This window comes from Zingiber officinale, chromosome 5A (genome assembly GCF_018446385.1).
Source record: "Zingiber officinale cultivar Zhangliang chromosome 5A, Zo_v1.1, whole genome shotgun sequence".
Taxonomy (NCBI): Eukaryota; Viridiplantae; Streptophyta; class Magnoliopsida; order Zingiberales; family Zingiberaceae; genus Zingiber; species Zingiber officinale.
Window position 1 is genome coordinate 27,952,935 of NC_055994.1, and position 9,140 is coordinate 27,962,074.

A 9,140-nucleotide genomic window follows, 5' to 3' on the forward strand; every position below is an offset into this window, starting at 1 on the left:
CATTTAAAAAAGTAAAAATACTATTGAAGTTGTGTTCTTCCATTCCTTTTGAATCAAATTCATTAATTATTATTTCATTATCAATTTTTCAACCAACTGTAATTAAATATAGATGATTATAAAATCTGTTAAAAATTCTTCTTCTATCTTGTTATGAAGAATTATTTTAACAAGTTTCATAGCTAAAAATATTTATTTCATTGTTGCTGTAGAAACAAAATGAGATAAAACAAGGTAAATTAACCTACCAATTAAATAAATATATTATATTTAATATATAAGTGAACGATATAGTTATAATGCATAAATTATAACAAATTATGAGAAAAAATCACTTGTCAATCAAATTGTATGTTACTGATCACTTATTTTTTTCAACTAATCTTTAACATAAATTTAGAAATAGTTGATAAATTTTGAAATCTTTCATAGCCTACAACATCAAACTTATAGTCATCAAATTGCATTATCAAGTGGTGCAAATCTTGTGCATCGAATCGAGATAATAGAATTGCTCAGCAAGTCGATAAATGTGATTAACATTCAAAAGCATAAAATTTTCTTTAGGTTCTAAAGCACAATTAAGCTTATGAAGTTTGACTATCTCATCGTTGAATCTACTATTAAGCTCTTTAACTTGAAAGTCTATTGCAACAATAAATATATTAAATCGAAAGGTGCTCAAATGCAATTGAGTCATTTTGTTGACAAGAACGACCTACAACATAACTAAGTGAGGTATCTCAATATCATACTTGGCATAAACTTCTTTCACATAACTAAGTAGAATAACAAATCCTTCTCTCAAAGTATGAAGCAAAGTTTTAGTAGTTGAAATATTATCCAATGTATTTAAAATATTTAGAGATTTCTCTTGAAATGCTCGACAAAGAAGATTTCTTATCTCCATTATCTTTTGCGTTAAGTGTAAGATGAATATGAAATTAAAAGACTCCATTGCAATCAACAAACAACTAGCTTCACCACAGATGGAGTTAAAAGGCCCATAATTATCATGTTTTTTAACACGGTAATCAAAGAACTATACATATCAATCATGCAATAAATTAAGACAAAATTAGAACTCTAATAAGTATTTCCAAGTCATAGTTGATGGTGTCTCTATGTGCATTTTTAAAAATTTATTTTCAAAAAATATGTAGTGGAAGCATAATAATTTCCTAAATTATTATAACACACATCACCCACACAACCACAAGCATACACATGTATAGACATAATCACAAAAAAGTTTCGTTTAGAGATTATACCTGAGAGATGACATTTAATGATAATGACATCAACTAATAACCCTTACAAGGATTATCTCTATTCGTATTCACGTCGAGATACCTTCAAACAACTTCGCAAAGCTACAAGCTTTCGTTTAGTACTAGACCAAGGAGGAAGACGACACAATATGAGAGAGAACCAATAACTTAGTTTGGTGCTTGGTGGCAAGAGCAACCCGACGACACCAAACAAAGAGGGTAGCATCCTCTTGGTTGCTATTTGCAGGTTAAAGGTGGATGTCCAATGGTTGGAAAGCCTATGGGAGGCAGTTGTTGGTCGAGGGGAAGCAAGTAGCAAGAAGGCGTGAGGTCGGTGGCAGCAAGTGGCACCAACGATGGCTGGTTGTGTTGGCACAAGAGGTGACAATCCCTTAGGTCGGCGGCGATAACAAGAGAGGGAGGGAGAGAGGAGAGAAAACTTAATCCAATTATATTTTCTCCCATGGAGGGGTTTATATACACCTCCATCAGGAATTGATAAGCAAGATCAAACTCATATCAATTAATCCAACTCGATCCATTAGCAATTAGCTTGGTTAAAAAATCAAACCAACTTGGTTTAAAGCCAAACCAATTTTAGTTCATAATTAAACCAAACCAATTTGATTTATTATTAAACCATAATGGATCTAACTCACCTTCAAGAGGTGTGGACCACTAACTCTTCTAGCCTGATAAATATTTTCCATATTTGTCCTTCTTGTCTGGTCTTACCAAACTTAATTCTCTTTATTTGAGAATTCCATTCTCAAATTTGTTTTACATTTTTTGAATATATTCATAATGCATGTGACCTAATAGGTTCCTAGTTATGTTGGTCGTTCATAATTAACCATTAATTATGAATCAATCATGAGTGACACATAGTAGTATATCATGACCTCTAATTGATAAAAAAATCACAATTAATCTAAGAATAATTCTGAATCCTTCAAACACTACAATTATTAGTGCATTTATTCCTTTCATGTATCTTATACAGACTTGGTTCAAGATATGGTCTATGTGTCTGTCCCCACTAGGATGACTATATCACACCTAGCCCAAGTAATTATTTCTTATCTTATGGATTAAAATTACTCCAATATGTGTTCAAGAAGGTCATCCTCATGATGTGTCATGGTTTGGCCAAAGACTTACGAGTAATAATCCTGACAAGAGACCTTAGGGTATCTTATTTGTAAAAAAAGTGATGAATCTTCTGTGGGTTATTCAAATATTTTTGAGCATATTGACTTAAACCCAATCATCCTAGACTTACACCTTCTAAGAGATGTTTGCTAAGATGTTAAAGTATAAGCCTCCATAACCAAGATGAATTGAATATCTTAAGTCTAAGAAAACTTACACTCGTACTGTAATGAGAACTTTGTAGACATATAAAGAATCACATAAAATCTCATAGCAGGTCACATCCGATGAACTAGTTACCCTTAACTAGCATCAACATATTAACTCTAAATATCCCAATGTTTCCAATCAATAAAGATCGACTGCTTGGTTAAACAAAGAAGTATAACATGTCCTAGTCTTACAGAATTAATGATGTCCAGTCTCATTAATTCATAGACTAGGGAAAGTTTCAATACATACATAATTACACATGATGAGATACCCATTAATTGTGATCCAATCATAATTTCACTCATACTATATATTGTATTATGGACTTCATTACTTGAGTTTAAGATCAAATCATATATATATATATATATATATATAATGCACACTCAAATAGTAAATTTTATTTAATATCAAATAAATAATATAATTTTAAAGCAATTATCTTAGGACACTCTCAAATATAAAGTAGTCAATTGTCAATTTGATTACATCCTCTACTGGTATCACGTTCACCAGTAGTTACCATATGTACAACTTTAATTGTTGAGAAGAATATAACTTAGCATGATGTTTATGAGATGCATTAATGAGATTACAAATTAAATTAAATTTTGAAAAGAATAACCAAATGGATATCTCTTTTTCTAGTAGCTATAGTTAATGCTAGTTGAAGTCGATGAGCAAAACAATGTATATAATATGCACACGAGTAATCTTTCAAGAAAAGAACTTGTAATCCTTTCCAAGAGCCATACATATTGCTAGCACCAATATATCCCTGTCCCCGCATGTTGTGGATATACAAGTCATAACAACCAAGATCATCATTGTATGATCAGAAAGAATGCTAGAAGAGGGGGGGGGGGGGGGGGGGGAATAGTGATCGTTGAAAATCAAGAGCAAATTAAATCAAAGTATGCAGCGGAAGAAAAATAAACTAATGCTAACAAACCGAGTTTTACTTAGTTTAGAGCCTTCGACGACTTCTACTTTAAGGCCCGCACTCATCGAGTGATTTCGTTGGGCAATCCATTAATAGTTTGTAAAAGGTTTACAGGAGTTAAGTACAAGAATTGGAAATAAAAGTTACCAACAATAACAAAATGGGAAAGTCTTGGTCGTCGGTTGTCGGAGGAGGTTCACAACATCGCAGGAGCTTTTGGGAGCACTGAACAAGAGAGAAACTTGTCGTAGTTGTTGTTCTGAAGCTCCAAGTTGAAGGCCTTTAAATAGGTCCATTCTGGGCGCCTGGACCACGTGGCTCGGCCAATCGACGTGCTCTACGTCAACATGTGGATGATGTTTTGGGTATGGGTGCTCAGATCGCTTGGGCCAGCCTACTCTGGGCGCTCAGATCCCTTCTGAGTGCCCGGAGTCTTTTTCTTCAGCAGCTTTCTCCCTACACGAACAGGTTAGTCCGAACAATAAAAATTATATCTACCCTGCAAAATAGAGTTAACACAACATAGCAGATAGGGTAGTAATTCGATCCTGTTTCCTTAAGACCAAGATCTAGTCAAGATCTCAACTTAGACTTTCCAAATGGACCTAATTAAGTTGGATCAACACTTGTAGTTCCCTCAACGGAGAACGCATCCTTATTGAATCTCTCCTCCAGTTGCTTACCTTCACTTACCAATTGTAGTCACTTGACTTGGCTCTGACTGACCAGGTCTTTCTGCCAGTTGTTAGGTTTGCTGACCCAACTAGACTTCGAATGGTTATCAGGTCTCACGGATCCAATCAGACTTACTGCCAGATATCAGGTCCTGCGGACCTATCTGGACTTCCTACCAGCTATCAGGCCCGCAAGCCTAGCTAGATTTCAGCCTAGTGTCAGGTCTCTCAGACTAGTCAACTCTTGCACACTTGGTAGAGTAGTTAGACAAACAACACATCTAACTTTAACCTATTTATCATATATTAAAACCAGATTATTAGTGTAACCTGCACCAATAATCTCTCCTTTTTTTGATGTAATGACAACTTGGGTTAAATTTAGAAAAAAAATATAATAAAGCAATAAAGCATAACATGTTTAAAGTGAGTAGATTTTTCTAGCCTAATTCACTATCCTCCCCCTTTGGCATACATCAAAAAAGATAAATGCATAAAGCATAAAATAAGGCTAAAAGGAACTACAATCATACAAATAATGTCACAGTAATATACCAAATAATTGAAGGCAAATGCTTTGTATATTGAAGTGAATATTTCAAACAACATTTTTAAGACAGTTGAGTATATTTCTAAAAATTTGTAAGTAAAATTGTGAAAACTTCAGTAATTTTCTAAGTAAAAAATTTTCAGGGATTTTTAAGTTAAGAATTTCTAAGTGAATTTTGAAAAAATATTCCAAGTAGAAATTTCTAAGAATTTCAAAAACTTTTTTAAGTTTGAAAATAATTTTAAACAAAATTAAATTTACTAAGTAAGAATTTCAAAGTTATTTAAAAAGCTTTTCTTAAGGAAAATTAGAAAAAGTGATTTCTAATTCTTTAATTTTTTTATAGGAAATTAATTGTAAAAAAAAACTTTCTAATAAAGATTCTTAAGGTAAAAGTGAATGAAAAATTCTTCAAAGTGAGTTTTTTTAACATTTTAAGAGTAAAATTTTTTCATAGAATAACTTTTCAAAATATTCTAAAAATATTTTTAAAGAGATTTTTAAAACATTTGAATGAAGTTTTTCAAAGTAAGTTTGTCAAAAATTTTTAAGAAAAAAATTATGTTTAAATTGTCTAAAACAAGTTCTCCTCCTTAATTTAATAAGGACTATCAAGCATTATGTAAGAAGTATTAATAAGTCAAATAATTAAAGTGAAAATAGCTAAAGTGAAACTGAATACTAGTGACTGAACTAAGCATCGAGTCAATATGTATAAGTAAGAAAAAAAATAGCAATCAAGGATTGTACTACTGTGAAGACAAGGAGGATGGGTCGGAACCCTAGGAGCACAATAAGTCCATCAACTCAGTATGACAAGTTTGGTTCTCCTCTCGAGAACTGGACATGTCTCGTCAAAGATCAGAGACCTCCCGTCGAAGACTCATCATGACCACCTCAAGTCCATTAAGTCGGTCGTCTAGAGTACGAGAGACTAGAGGGGTAGGTGGCCCAAAAAGATTAGTTGTGTATGCATCTATCCCTGCCTCCTCTCTTGGAGCTGGATCAGGCTGACCCTATGTGGCGGGATCAGGATGGGGCTGGGTTGCTGGCTGACCCTGAGTTATGGGATTAGGCTGGGGCTAGGCTGCTGGATCAGGCTAGTGTTGGTCCTCTCTCCTCCAAGATAGGCCACCCTCATCATCTATATGGACACCACCTAAGGATAAGTTCCTAGCACTGACTATGTCAAACCTAGTTAGGGCTCTAACATTAACTGTGCTGACATCAATGCCTAATGAGGCTATATAGGTGGTCAAAATGTGATAATAGGGTATGTGGACCCGTCGACTAGTGGTGATACCAGTTGAATAGAGAATGATATAAAATATGTGCAAACTAATATCTATATCTAACCTATGACATAATGTATAAAGGAGAAATGAATGAAAGGGATGCATCATCGTTATTGTAACGTCACGACCCCTCAACCCCTTGGGCGGCCACACTAGCGGCTCAACTGGCGGCCCTTAATGGTCCATTGGGCGGCCACAATGGCGGCCCAACTGGCGACCCCTTATGTCATCATCCGACGACCCTCGGGCGTGCCGTTACTCACAAGGACTTCCCACCCCTGGCCAGTGGATTTTTGCCTTCCCCAGGATTCGAACTCTAGATCTCCAAGTTAAATACTAGAGTTTATGAATCCTGGTAGCCAAGCGAGTGGCTCTCACTTGGCTACCAAGATTCATAAACTCTAGTATTTAACTTGGAGATCTAGAGTTCGAATCCTGGGGAAGGCAAAAATCAATTGGCCAGGGGTGGGAAGTCCTTGTGAGTAACGACACAGCCGAGGGTCATCGGATGACAACATAAGGGGTCACCAGTTGGGCCGCCATTGTGGCCGCCTAAGGGACCATCAGGGGCCGCTAGTGTGGCCGCCCAAGGGGCTGAGGGGTCGTGACGTTACAATAAAAGGTGCCTTTTTATTGTAACGACCCGACCCCTCGGCCCCTTGGGCGACCCAACTAGCGGCCCATTTGGCGGCCCCTTGGCGGTCCCTTGGGCGACCCAACTGGCGACCCAAATTGGCAACCCCTTATGTCGTTGACCGACGACCCTCGACCGTGCCGTTACTCACTAGGACTTCCCACCCCTGTCCAGTGGATTTTTACCTTCCCTAGGATTTGAACTCTAGACCTCCAGGATAAGTACTAGAGTTTATGAATCCTGGTAGCCAAGTGAGCGCCTAAATTGTCACACCCCAGAAGAGTCTCTGCCAGAAGAAATTTCGACAGCATCTCCCCTGTACGAGTGACAATTTGAGACATATCTACAATGCCCTCAGGGCCACATATACCTCGGCCAACACAGCAGGAATAATAACAATAAAATAACCAAACAACCACGCAATTATATATGTAGCAGCCCACTCGGCTGTACTAAAACCAAAACACAGCGGAAAATGATAGAAAACCAAATACAAACCAAAATACAAGACTGCTAGCCGGCTAGGCTTACACAACCATCAAACAACACAAAACACTCCATAACAACACTCCAGCGCCAAAACCAGAATATACAATGCTAAGTACTCTTAATACACAAAACAAATAAAAACATAAATGAAACCGGTGAGTCTTCAGATGTGACGTGGGAACTGGCAGACAGGATACTCCAAGCGACTCCGTAAACAACCTGGTACCTGAAAATAGTATCCACGGGGGGTGAGGTCAACAACTCAGCAGATACCTAGTTGACATGTATAGTAAACTATAACAAATGGTAATAACTATGGAGTACAGTCTCCTGGACAAAAGCTGGAAGATGCACAATAGAAAAGGCTGAAGAGAATTGTACTCACCAGGGCCTCCTATCAGAATAGTTAGGTCATCAGACTGAGAGTATCATAAATCCTGTATGCATATCATGTTGGTGCGGGAAGCATCCGACGATCGAACCTTAGTTTTGATAATGGCAAAGGGTTCAAAGTTAAGTTAGTGTGTGATCTAACATGTTTGAATAAGTGTTTCAGGAAAGTCCTAGCTGCGGTTAGGCAGGTGAAAAACCCTAAGGGGTGGTAACCTTAGGTCCTAGGGGGCGGAAACCCTAGGTGGAGGAAAACCCTAAGGGGCGGTAACCTTAGGTCCTAGGGGGCGGTAACCCTAGGTGGAGGAAAACTCTAAGGGGCGGTAACCTTAGGTCCTAGGGGGTGGTAACCCTAGGTGGAGAAAACCCTAGGGGGCGGTAACCCTAGGTCCTAGGGGGTGGAAACCCTAGGCGGAAAGTCCAGTCGGTCTGGAGGACCGGACTGGCATCAGGTAATCTCTCCTGAGGGGAGTAGGTGAGGACGCGTTCCCCATAGAGGGAACAGTAGGCGTTGGGTCGACCTAGGGCTTCCGGTAGGAAATCCGAAGTCAGACTCGGACAGTCCGAAGACTGTCAGTTATTCGTTACTATGTTTTATCAGAATCTAACACTGTCTTGCAGGGTATTATTGCTCGGACTAACCTTGTTTTGCAGGTGAAGAACCTACTGGAAAAAGGGGTCCGGGCGCCCGGGACCAAATGTTATCCCTGCCGCGACTTCGCCACGTGGAGCATCTTGGTTGGTTGGCCACGTCACACTCCAGGCGCCCGGAAGGGGTCCAGGCGCCCGGAAGGTCATATAAAAAGAGGGTCGAGGGTGCAGCCAAAGATCATCAATTGCTAAGCTGTCTTCTGTGAAGTGCTGCCAACGAGACGATCTTGAAGTGCTACTACTCGACGTCGACAACCCAAAGCTCAGACTCTTCAATCTTGTGTTGTCGGTATTAGTTCTTTTATTACATTGATTGTAATTCAAATTGTAATCTTTTCCGATATATAGTTGTTGCCCATCGAAAGCGGTCAAGGACCGTGGGCCTTCGAGTAGGAGTCGCCATAGGCTCCGAACGAAGTAAAACACCTGCGTCTCTGTGTGTTTTATTTTACTTTCCGCTGCGTTTCTATTCTGTGTTTTAAATCGTTAAAAATAGGCACGAGCGCTATTCACCCCCCCTCTAGCGCTTTCGATCCATCAATTGGTATCAGAGCGGGGTCATTTTGAATCGGTGCAACCACCATTCAAAATATTTTTGTCGTGGTATTTTTTTCGGAGTCGATTAGAATTTAGCCTCATAGCTATATTCTAATTATTTTTCCCTCGAATCGGTTTTTCTCGGAATTGGTGCAACACCACCCGAGTTCGTGATTCATTTTTTTCTTCCGCACTACTAAGCCAGGACCAAGTCCTGGGGCATTTTTTTGTTGTTTTTTTCGCTTTAGGTAAAACTGAAATGACCCTTCAAGAAGACTATAGTACTGCCCGCCCTCCGCTATTCACCGGAGACGACTTCGGGTACTGGAAAAGTCGGATGG